Source organism: Saccostrea echinata, unplaced genomic scaffold, assembly GCF_033153115.1.
Source record: "Saccostrea echinata isolate AGI-Se365-2 ecotype Australia unplaced genomic scaffold, CSIRO_AGI_Sech_v1 ptg000014l, whole genome shotgun sequence".
Lineage (NCBI taxonomy): Eukaryota > Metazoa > Mollusca > Bivalvia > Ostreida > Ostreidae > Saccostrea > Saccostrea echinata.
Genome location: NW_026889763.1, coordinates 12575348 through 12588062, shown reverse-complemented (window position 1 = coordinate 12588062; position 12715 = coordinate 12575348). Strand labels below are relative to the sequence as shown.

Sequence of the window (12715 nt, the reverse complement as noted above, 5' to 3'; positions counted from 1 at the left end):
GTACGCCACTCGATGAAACAGGTAAATCGAGATTAAATTACTTTTCCAATAACTATTACACTGAAGGGATAAATCTTAAAACTTTTTAAATGGATGTGAATATTAAATTTATATTCATTTAATTTAAAAGAATTTAAACATTAAAGTTTACCTACCTTCTTGTTTGTATCAGTGTCATATAGTTGATGAAACAAGAATATCAACAGTCTCGTTTAAAGTCATCATCTTACAAGTTCTATGGTTAATTTAATGACCTTGTCAGCAAATACAATCTATTATTAAGTCAAATGCTGACTGACTTTTTTCGTACTAATTGTGAGGCCATTATTTACACACTGAATTGTCGACGAATTCTTCCGTTATTTCCCGATCATGTCAAGGAGCACAAGGCGGGTGACCGGTCGGCAGGGGATGTTCACTCCTCCATGGCACCTGATCTCACCACTAATGTTTTTAGAGGTCCGTGTTTGCTCTGCTCCCGATTTGTATTGTTTTAAAGGCCTATCTCCATATTTCATGCAATCAATTATGATTAACAGTAATATATATCTCTTTTACATGTAAAAACAATTTACCCCGGAGGAAAAATGTTATATAGGTACATGTGTATCAATTTCTTCTATTTGATTTCGAGTTCCTGTATATTCAATCTATTTAAGATACTGGTGAATTCACTAAAACACCCATATTAATGGTAGTCTTACAACCAAGCTTTATGATGAACGTGATGACTTTAACTTTTCAATCGTCAACTTCCCTTACTTATGCAGCAATATACCTTCATCACCTGCATACGGGGTATATATCTCTTAGTTGATTCGATACGCAAGAGCATGCTCTACGTATGAACAATTTCTTAAACGAGGTAAATTATTGACAAACAAGTTGATGAAACAAGAATATCAGCTGTCTCGTTTAAAGTCATCATTTCGTAAGTTCTATGGTCGATACAATGACCTTGTCGTCAGCAAATACAATTTATCATTGAGTCAAATGCTGACTGACGTTTTTCATACTAATTGTTAGGCCATTATTTACACACTGAATTGTCGACGGATTTTTTCCGTTATTTCCCGATCATGACAAGGAGCACACGGCTGGTGTGACCGGTCGGCAGGGGATGCTCACTCCTCCATGGCACCTGATCCCACCTCTGATGTTTGGAGGTCCGTGTTTGCTCTGCTCCTATTTTGTATTGTATAATGGACTTTTGAGCTTGAATACTGTTCTTTACCTCCATATATTTCATTCATTAACAGTACCTAGTAAATGAATCACTAATTTTCCCACTTAAATAAACCGTTCACGGTAGCTCAGTCGGTAGAGCGCTCGCTCCGTGATCGGGAGGTCTTGAGTTCGAATCTCGGCCGCGACTGACCTAAGTCGATAAAAAAAATGGGTAGCAACTGTTCCTTCGCCATGCGCTCGGCACTTTGAAGTGAAAGTTGCGGGTCCTTCGGATGAGCCCTTAAAAACTGAGGCCTCGTGTCACGGCAGGCGTTGGCACGATAAAGATCCCTCACTGCTCAATGGTCCTGAGTGCCGAGTAAAGGTCAAATTTTGGAGCCCTTCTCTATATGACTGAAAAATTCTCGAATGGGACGTAAAACAACATACAATCAATCAATCAATCAATCCACTTTAATAGCGATTACATTTATTGAAAATTACAAAATTAGGACTGTTTAAAAAGAAACGCATAATTAATATGGAAGCAAGTTTTATTAGAGACTTAGAATACAGGATAAACAATTTAATTTCTGTTTGCTAAATTAAAGTTCTTTTCTAGTCATAGTAAAAAGCAACATTTAATGATAACAAATTTCAAGTTTCATGATAAGAACACATTTAATATGAAAATATTGCAAAAAAAGAAAGCATATAAGTGTACGTCGACGCACGAAAGTAAGCGTAATTTACATCTCTTAAAACGTCATGATCATTTTGTTTAAGTATTTTGTACTGCCCATGTGCTTAACATGCCTCTCTTGAGCATTTCATTTTTGTGTTTAAACTGGCAAACCACTCTTGACCGAGGGATGATTAACATTCACCACTGTTCATAGTTTTTGTCATTCAAATTTCAGTCCTCGAAAGGTGGTCTTACATTGTAAGAAGCAGAGAATACACAAAGTTTGATGTCGATCGTGACCAATAACTTTTCTCACCGTCTGAATCTAACAAACAGAACTGTACTCCTTATAAGCCTAGTTATATTCGGTGTGGAGGGGATAACTGTTTTTGAATCTCTTATACCATTTTATAAACAGCCTCTCTACTAACATTCTAGTGTGAAATGTCGCTTCTATATCGTTTCCCGTCTCTGAAGAGGAAAACCAACATTCAGAACAAATTTAATTTATTCCCGTGCGCCGCGAACACGTTTGACGACGTCATTTGCAGCAAGCTCAATTCCAACAAAACAATGAACATTACAACATCAATCATCTGTCTCTGAAGCCATTTGTGTAAAAATGTGACAAGTTATTAACATTTTTTTCTGGTTTACCTGATATGATTTTGAATTTATGTTCTACATATTAGAAACAAATGCAATTGAAAAAGTCACATACCTAATTTATTCCGGATTTTGTTCGTGCACCGACAGACCATATCGGCTATCCTATAAATCGTCATATTGTCTACGACTATATATATAGCTTATTAAATGAAATATATGGAGATAACGAACAGTATTCAAGCTCAAAAGTCCATTATACAATACAAAATAGGAGCAGAGCAAACACGGACCTCCAAACATCAGAGGTGGGATCAGGTGCCATGGAGGAGTGAGCATCCCCTGCCGACCGGTCACACCCGCCGTGTGCTCCTTGTCATGATCGGGGAATAACGGAAAAATCCGTCGACAATTCAGTGTGTAAATAATGGCCTAACAATTAGTATGAAAAACGTCAGTCAGCATTTGACCCAATGATAAATTGTATTTGCTGACGACAAGGTCATTGTATCGACCATAGAACTTACGAAATGATGACTTTAAACGAGACGGTTGATATTCTTGTTTCATCAACTTATTCGTCAATAATTTACCTCGTTTTAGAAATTGTATATACGTAGAGCATGCTCTTGCGTATCGAATCAACTAAGAGATATATACCCCGTATGCAGGTGATGAATTGCTGCATAAGTAAGGGAAGTTGCCGATTGAAAAGTTAAAGTCATCACGTTTATCATAAAGCTTGGTTGTTAGATTACCATTAACGTCTTTTTCAAGTAAAATATCCAAATATGAAACAGATGTGTCAGACTCTGTGGTATCTTTTATCTCAAGTTCACCAGGATATATCGTATCCACATAAGAATGGAAATAGCCATTGTTAATTGACAATACGTCGTCGATATATCTAAATGTCGAGTTGAAGGCCACAGCAAGTGTTTTCTTCTTTTCACGTACAAGATTTTGGACAAATTCTGCTTCATATGAATACAAAAAAAGGTCTGCTAATAACGGGGCGCAATTGGTACCCATAGAAATTCCAATAGATTGTTGGAAGACCTGGTCTCCAAAAACCACATAGATATTGTCAATCAGAAACTCAAGCATCTTTTTAATGTCAACTTCAGAGTACTTGTGTGTAAAATCAGAATGTTTTTTAACAAAATAATTTTGCAAATGACCAATGACAAGGTAAGTATATTTACGAGTTCCATTTTTATTGAAAAAGCAGCTGTCAATGATATCAAAAAGCCTGGACTTTAATTTATCGTGCGGAATGGTTGTGTATAAAGTTGAAAAGTCGTAAGTTTTAAAGCTGTTGATTTTGGTAAAATCTTGTGATTTCAAATTTTCCAAAAGTTCCTTGGAATTTTTAAGTATCCACATCTGATTTACACCACTTCTCGAATATATTGTTGCACAGTACTCTTGAAGTTTCTCCTTCACCACTGTTAATAAAATACTGTATCAAGATGATTTCATTTTTTCTATTTTAAGATGAAATCTTATCGGGAAATAAGGATGAAAATCAGAAAATATCAAACTTCGGGGAGAAACAACATGGTAAGTTAACACTTTATTAATCAGATATTAACCAAACTTTTCATTTCTTTTAATATTTAAACTTTTAAAACTCCTACCAGTCCTTTATGTCAAAACTAAATATGTTCTTTTCCACCTTTATATTTGCCAACACCCACGCAGATTTGAATGTATTTTCGTTCCCATTTAGCACAATTAAAAAAAACCCCTTTGGTTGAACAGATGAACAGTTATTAATTCAGTTAAACTGATTTTATTTTTACTCTCTAACTGTAATTACACAATACGTTAATTACAGAACTATACAGATTGACAGTATAGAAAATCGTATTGCAAAATAGTGTGTTATCATCTTACTCTACTTTTTTGAATTGTATCTTCTGAGCACGAGGTAAAATACATTTTCCTAAACAAAAATAAAACAAATTATATCTTAACTATATGAAGTTACTACATCAACGCTAGATTTAATGTTTTTGTACTAGTTTCTTTATGCTTTTGTGTATGGTAGAATGTAGTACATTTACGGTGGTTGCCTTACTTTCTGTATCGTTGACGACTTTGGATTGATATCAAATTATGATTGTTGAACAAGTAATTTCAGCATGCAATTTTCACAATTTATGATTTTTATTAGTGTCGATATTGACAATATCTTTTCGTTTTCCTTCATTTTTTCAACAGTTGGTTGTTATTTTTATTGCTTTTGTGCCTTTATACTTGTGTAGATGTTTCATTTTTTTTTCATTTAAGAAGTTTCCCTTCTTTCTGTAGTAATATGCTAATATCACGTATATGGTGTTTATGTCTCCAAACTGATTGGATACGCAAGCGCATGCTCTGAATACGATAGATTTTTAAACCAAGGCAAGTTATTGACAAATAAGTTGACGTAACAAAGATTTCAACAACCACGTGTTCAGTCAGCTTTTCGTAAATTCTACGGTTTATCGATAGGTTGTTTTTTGTCTGACATGTTTTAGACAGTTTGTTAAGCCATCGCTTTTTTTTTAAACCTGCCTACGGAGTACTCCGTCAACCTGATCAATACATTGGGCTTATAGGGTGTGATCCGTCAGTTGACAGGGCATACTTACTCCTAGTTATCTTCACCTTTTACGTATCAGACCCTGTCTGTTCGTTTAACAATCATTATACCCCCTCTCCAAATGAGAGGGGGTATAATTTTTTACCCTTGTCTGTCTGTTCATCTATCTGTGTGTCTGTGTGCCTGTCTGTAACAAATTTTGGTCGCAGTTTTCTCAGCAACTACTAATCAAAGATGCTTGAAATTTTAGCACACTTTTTGTTTAGGCATGTCATATGGTGGGATACATTTTTGTACGAATCCGATGTCAACTTCCTATTTATCTGTGCGTCTGTCCGTACCATACATAACGAATTTTTCGTCGCAATTTTTCAGCAACTACTCATCGCAGATGCTTGAAATTTTAGCACACTCTTTGTTTAGGCATGTCATATAGTGGGATTTATTTTTGTACGAATCCGATGTCAACTTCCTGTTTATCCGTGCGTTTGCCCGTACCATACATAAATTTTGGTCGCAGTTTTCTCAGCAACTACTCATCGCAGATGCTTGAAATTTTAGCACACTCTTTGTTAAGGCATGCCATATGATGGCATTCATTCTTATACGAATCCGATGTCAACTTCCTGTTTATCCGTGCGTACCATACATAACAAATTTTGGTCGCAGTAATCTCAGCAACTACTCATCGCAGATCCTTTTTTAATTATTACACTCTTTGTTTAGGCATGCCATATGTTGGGGTTCATTTTTGTACAAATTCGATGTCAACTTCCTGATTATCACTGTGTCTGTCCATAAGTAATCTTGTGTATTCACATCAGAGCGGGGGACAATTTTTTTAGATAAACAATTCAATGAAAACATTCACGAGAAGAAGGAAACTCTTGCTATAGTCGTTAATCAACATTTAGATATATTGAGGACGTTTTATGAATGAAAAGTATAGTCAAACCTCGTTATTTTGAATGGCAGCGAGAAAAAACTTAAAGATATCTGAGGATTCTTCAAAATATCTTCATTCTTCAAAATATCTTCAAAATCACTTCGACATATCCATGGTATTCGAGATATCAGTGTTCGAGATACTGAAGTTCAACTGTAGTTACTTCCTTTTATATGTCACCTCGATATATTCCAGTTAACTCGAACTCGAAATAAAAGACAAAACAGATTCTGTCACATCTGTTTCATATTTTTATGTAGCAATATTCCAACATCACGTGCTTATCATGTTAAGGTCTCCCAGCCAATTCGATACACAAGAACTTGCTCTGAATTCTATCAATTTTTAAACTGAGAGAAGCTACTGAAAAGTTGAAATTGAATTTCGGCAACCTCGTTAAAAGTCAGCTTTTCGCAAATTCTGTGTTTGTAATAATTACCTTGTTTGTAAATACAACCTACCGATGAGTCGTATTTTGTTTCACTTGTATCACACTATTTAATTTGTTGTCATTGCTTTTATACTAAATTTGACTACGGAATACTATGTCTACCTAATCAATACATACAGATTCAGGCGGTAGTGACAGGTCGATAGGGGATGCATTCTCCTCCAAGGCACCTGATCCCACCTCTGTTAGTTCTAGGGTTGGTCCGTGTTTTTGCCCTGTTCACGATTCGTTTTGGTTACTGGACCTATGAGATAGATCACTGTTGGTTATCACTGCCATGACTATTCATAATCATTCTCAACTTGTATACCCCTTGGCAATCAAAACTATCTATTAGATAAAATATGACACGTACTATAATCAAAACAAATCGGCCGTTTTTGTGAAACTGTGGATAAGTCTATAGTCAGATAACGGTTAATGAAATTGGGGACATATGTGACTATTTATAAACATAACATTTTTTCTTCTTTTGTTTATATATATCCAAGTAACCGAGTATGAGTTTAACTAACCGATATTCTCATCTTTCGACGATTAAACGGTTGATCGGGTATTCGTTGACAACACTTAAAATTACATTACAACTGATTCCATGCAGTTTTCAAATCTGGATACTGTAAACATAGAAGTAGTCATATTAAGCACATCTTGCTTGTCACTGCTTCTTATCAGGTAATTTAAGAAACACGCAAATAGGTGTATATAGTAAACAAATACATATAAAAGTTTTTTTCGAGTTGGACAATCTTATCATAACGCTAATCAGTCGATAACGAAGATAGTGCAAAATGCTATTATTTACATACTTCTAACGTATTCCATCTGTATGATGGCAGTTGTAAAACAATCAAATATATGTCATTTCATTAGTTATTGTTACCTTTACAATAGGATATATGCATTATGTGAGGAAATCCTACAAAAATCTTACAAAAAGCGAACCTAAGATGAAGTACACCTAAAAAAAAAAAAAAAAAAAAACTTTCTTCATCCTAATAAATCAAATATCTCTTTTTCAAATCTGAAACGAATGTTTAACTAAGTAAAATTAAAACATTTTTGTGACTTCATTCTTTTGTTTCTACAGTCTCATATTTCAAATAATGTACTAGCCACAGTCCAACATTTTTTTCAGGAGTACAGTATTATATCTAATATTGTACTCCAAAATATCATACTGGATTGTGTGAAACAAAGGCTGACGTCACCTAGCTTTTACACAACGAATGATATTGCAACAAATGTACAAAAATATGCATTTTTTTCAGAAATCAACATCTCGTAATCCAATTCAAGCAATTTAGAAATCAACATCTCGTAATCTAATTCAAGCTGAATAGAATCCAGTTCAAGCTATAAGGAAATCAACATCTCGTAATCCAATTCAAGCAAAGAAATTAACCTCCAAAGTAGGGATATCCCAGAAATCCCTTAAGAATTTACACTCAGGTCACTGATTGTGAAACTACCAGTATTGAAGCACATTATACTGTCGAGTTAACACTTTATATTAAATTAATGATTTTCCGAAAACACATCCTAATAAAAGCACATAACGTGGTTCATTCAAGAATGTTAACATTCAGTGAAAGAAAATGCGGACAAGTTTACACTCGATCACAATACTCTCAGAATCACTTAATGTCATGAAATTGCTCAGGTCTTTTTAACGTATTCGTAGAGTGACACAACGAAAAATAATATATGAATGGGGTTCAGTAAGGGTTTTTAATTAAAAAAAAAATTCATCACTCTGAAAAAAATGTCTTAAACCCCTAAGCGCCCCCTCCATCTGGTTTTGTCAGCGTCATCAGTATCATATTACATGTATGACAATAGCCAGTACAAAAGTGCATTGAAAAATGTTTTAAGTAAGATACAAAACTCAGATGGTCTATTATGTTAGATAAGGGACTGAGACTCGGTGCTTCGCACTACGTCCCAGTCCCGTATCTGACATATTAGAACATCTTCGTCTTATATCCCTTACTTAACAGATTCTTGCGATGAAATGATTTATTTCAAACAAGATTGATATTACATAGAATTTTCAAAAAAATAATATTATTCTATTACTGTGGAATCATCATTGTTCGTGGGGGACCAATGTTCGTGGATTTCGTGGGTCATCCCTAAAAAACGAATTTACATCCCCACGAACGTTTATTTTGTAAACACATTGATTTACTGAATATACCTTATAAACGGGTAACCCACGAAATTACGTCCCCACGAACAAGTACAATTTTGCTTGCCCACGAACATTGACCCCCACGAATTAAAATGATTCCACAGTATTTAGATTTAATTTATAGATGGTAAATATTTCATTTCGAACTTTGGTATAAAAATGTTTTGTTTGAAAAAAATATGTTTATCGTACTTTATCTTTTTTATCAGCAGTGACTGCAAGGACACAAGATAATGTTGGGAGACGTAATGACGGAGAGGGCACACAACTCATTAGTATGTATAAAATAGTAAACTGAACGATAAGTCACAATGTTTTTGATTTTTCATATGTTTAGTACCTCTTTTCTGAATGCTGAGAAAAATCTTCAACTATATTTTTGTTGATACCTCGTGATCGAAAATTAGAGGCACATTGATTATTCCTATCATTTATTCTGAATCATTCAGATGCTTGTCATTTTGCATTTCTGTCTTAAACTTTAACCTTCCTGGTTAAAGTAAGATACTTTATATTAAGTTTAAGGTATATATGAGTGCATTATTAGTTTTTTTTTAAATCTCATTTAAATTCTTAATTTAACCATTTTTTCTGATGTAAAATTATAAAATAAATCAAATTTGAACATTTTTAATGACGATTTTTAGATAGTGTACACATTAGACGAAATTATTAAGGTAGTGTACACATTGGGAGAACGTTTCTGGATAGTGTACACATTGCTGGAAAAATTCCACATATTGTAAAATTCAGTTTCAAAGACACAAAATGTAGAAAATTTACGTTCTTCCGATTCAAATTATTTTCTAAGCTTTTTTGGATGGTCTTGGTTGCTTTCAATGTATATTGAAATGTAGTAAATTGAGAGATTGTCGTTAAGGAGGTTGGATTCTTCTATCAAAAGTAATAAGAATTTTTTATCAAATATATTTTTTGAATTTAAAAAAAATATAGCTTAATTAACAATTAAAGCAAAGAAATGGGGATTAATGCGCTCCTTTTGGCGCGACAGAGCATTTAATTTGACCTTTTTGCACTGTAAATACGTCTTACACATTAATCAATTTTTAAAATTTTTCCTCCAATATTTTTTTATTCAAATAAATTATGGGAAAATACAGTCTTATTTCATCTTGAATGGACACATTAAAATTTGTGACAACAAAAAAATTTCAGATTACTTTGCATGTTCAATTATTTGACCTTTTTGCACTCAAAAAATGTTCTTCTTCTTTCATTGAAAGTTTAACAAGCAATAAAATCATTTGAAAGTAATGACATTTTACTGAATTTAAGAAGAATGGTTAAAAGTATCTTATATATTCAGAAAAGAAAATTAAAAGTAGAAGTCTATGATGTTAATTTGTAGATATTACTAAAATGGTGCTAATTTTAAGCTTAAATTTGAGCTATTTTTTCTGGATTTTCACAATATAATTGCTATATTTATCAAATATGATGATAGCACTCATGATAGTTTATTTGATATATAATTTAGGACCAGCATAAAACAATTCACGGCACAGAATAAATCTTTGGGCAGGCTGCATGGAAAAATAGGAATCCAAACTTAACATATTTTAAATACTTCGAAAGAGAAAAAATGATCATTTTCTTCTTAAAAAAACCTTCCGCTACAAAATATAGTTCCTCACTTAATGCTTGCGGTATGGAATTTAATAATGGAGTTTTAACTGAATATATTTTAATTGGTATTGTAGAATCCAAATTTATGGTAAGAACTAAAGTTTTATGCAGAATTTTTGAAATATAGGTTAAGACAAAAATCTGCTCAAAAGCTCAGGAGCGAACCTCGTTAACATTTAATCATCACTGCCTTAAATCACCTGTTGTGAGTATGCCACTCTTCAGTGTGGCTTATAGTTCATATATCATTGTGGTAACAAATTATTGAAAATAAACAGGGAGTTTGATTGACAGAGAAATTTCCATTGCTATTCCTGCAATAGTATTACATTTTAATATTTAACATAGGGCATATGTCGCATGTTTCTGCTAGGTATAAGGGAAATTTTCCATCTAACCACATTTACAGTAGACTATCAACTTTGATAGTTTATTTGTTTTTATTTTGTAATTTAATAAAACATCTTCGTAGTCTTCCCACAGAAATGGGTACCCTAATGACATTAGTGTTTATCAAACACATCTTGTTCATTTTGAGATATGAGTTATTATACACATCAAGTCTTAGGCATTACCAAAGAAGTCAGTGATATGTTAATTTGCGATATTGCAGTGTATGAAAGCCAAAACTTATGCCATTTTAAGATGAATCTACCCGCATTTCAATATAAACAGAAAGAGAAAACAAACTTTTTTGTAGATGACACCGAAGGGAGGGAGAACTACACTGATATCGATTTTGGTATCTCACGTGTATGGGTGATTGTAAGCAATGCAAAGTCATTCAAAAGTGCAACAAAAATCCAGACAATTAGTCAACGGTATAGCAACGAAAATCTTGCCTACATTAATGACATACAAGGGAGTTGGAGAACTGGATTGTCACAAAAGAAGGTCGTCATATTTCGTTCTGGTTATTTCTCGACTCTGGAGCATATCAAAAAAGATTTCGATGAACTTTATGATCATTTACAAACTCAAACGAAACTTTGTTTGGTTTTTGATATTGATGAAGACAAATGGCGATGCCTTGGAAACGATATTAAATTGATTCATATTGCTAAAACGATTTACATTCCGTAATAAACAAAGTAATATTACAGAAAAACACGGATGTTTAAATAACAATCTTATGGTAGACTACAGCAAGAAGATAGATGAAGAATATTTTCCCACACATCTAGGACACCTTTTAGGTGAACTTTGACAATTTGACAGATGAAGTTTTTTTATAAAACAAAGAGCAAAGACGATGCTGTTGACTTTTGAGTTTGAGGAATACTATGTAAATTGACATGTTTTAATACGTTTGTTTTCCTAGATTCAAGTGCCATACAGTTTACAATAATCCAAATATAAAACAATCTTCTATTTGTTCTGCAACATTTAACAAGATGAATTTCAGTTTTAGACATACATTCTTAAATACCTTAATTACTTGAGTTCTACGTTTCAATTGCTTTATATAGAATTTTATGGTTTGCATAAATGTTGTTATCCATATCATATTTCAAAAATTTCAGACTATGTTTTAGTTTTAGTCAAAGAAAGACAACTTTGTGCAAACATAATTTTTAAATTTCCTTGTGACTTTGAACAGCTGTTGAAGCATGAAATTTGTCTTAAGATTTCTTATACTTAAGACAGTTTGTGAAACATCAGTGACAAATCTTATGATTATCATAAGTCACATCTTGAGATAATCTTAAGATCTACCTTGGACATATCTTACGAAAGTTTAGTGAGACCCGGCCCTGGTTCATTTACTTTTCATGTCAGTCAATTTAGATTCAATCTTCCTTATCTATAACTGGCTTTTAATCAACGGAATTTCCCTAGATTTCAGAAAGATTAATTCATTGATTGTTTGATCAATGGGTTTCGTGTATGTTTTATTACGTGTATATTTTTATAGCTGTGCCAGCTGACGATGTCTCTGCATGAAGGGTCTTTTTTTAATTTTAAATAATACTGCTATTCAAAACAAAGTTATATATGTGTTTGGAATGTGTCCATTGACTCCAAGCAATATGTAGTCACGAAATGGAATAAAAGAAGCGAAAGTACACATGTAGGATATGAGTAGGACATTTAAATATGCTGGTTGAAACACAATCAATAGCAGGATATGATGTAGATTAATCGATTAAAATATTGATAGATAAAACTAGTACTCGACAGTCGGATATATATAAAACGAGATTGCAATTATGTACTTATATTACAGACATTGAACAATGACAAATAAACTCGTGATAATTTCAAGGTAGTATATTATGCATGTGACCTACTTAAAGGCGCATGTGACTATCAGGCATAGTGTAAAATCGGTTCTGCCTTAATTTAAAAGGTTTTATATTTCTATAGATACATTGAAATTGAAAAAAAAATGCATGGTCCTCGCAAATTTTATAGTTCAACTCTACTCT

General features: G+C 33.2%; 1 protein-coding gene and 1 long non-coding RNA gene across 2 annotated transcripts in view; both read left to right on the top strand.

The window, feature by feature from the left end:
- Positions 1–12715, top strand: part of LOC133186758 (proline-rich transmembrane protein 1-like) — a 304313-nt gene that overhangs the window by 198006 nt on the left and 93592 nt on the right. The window lies entirely within an intron of this gene.
- On the top strand, positions 3966–11721 carry LOC133187229 (uncharacterized). Its single transcript, XR_009721152.1, has 3 exons — positions 3966–4021; positions 8849–8914; positions 10987–11721. It is a non-coding gene; the product is annotated as an uncharacterized LOC133187229 (long non-coding RNA).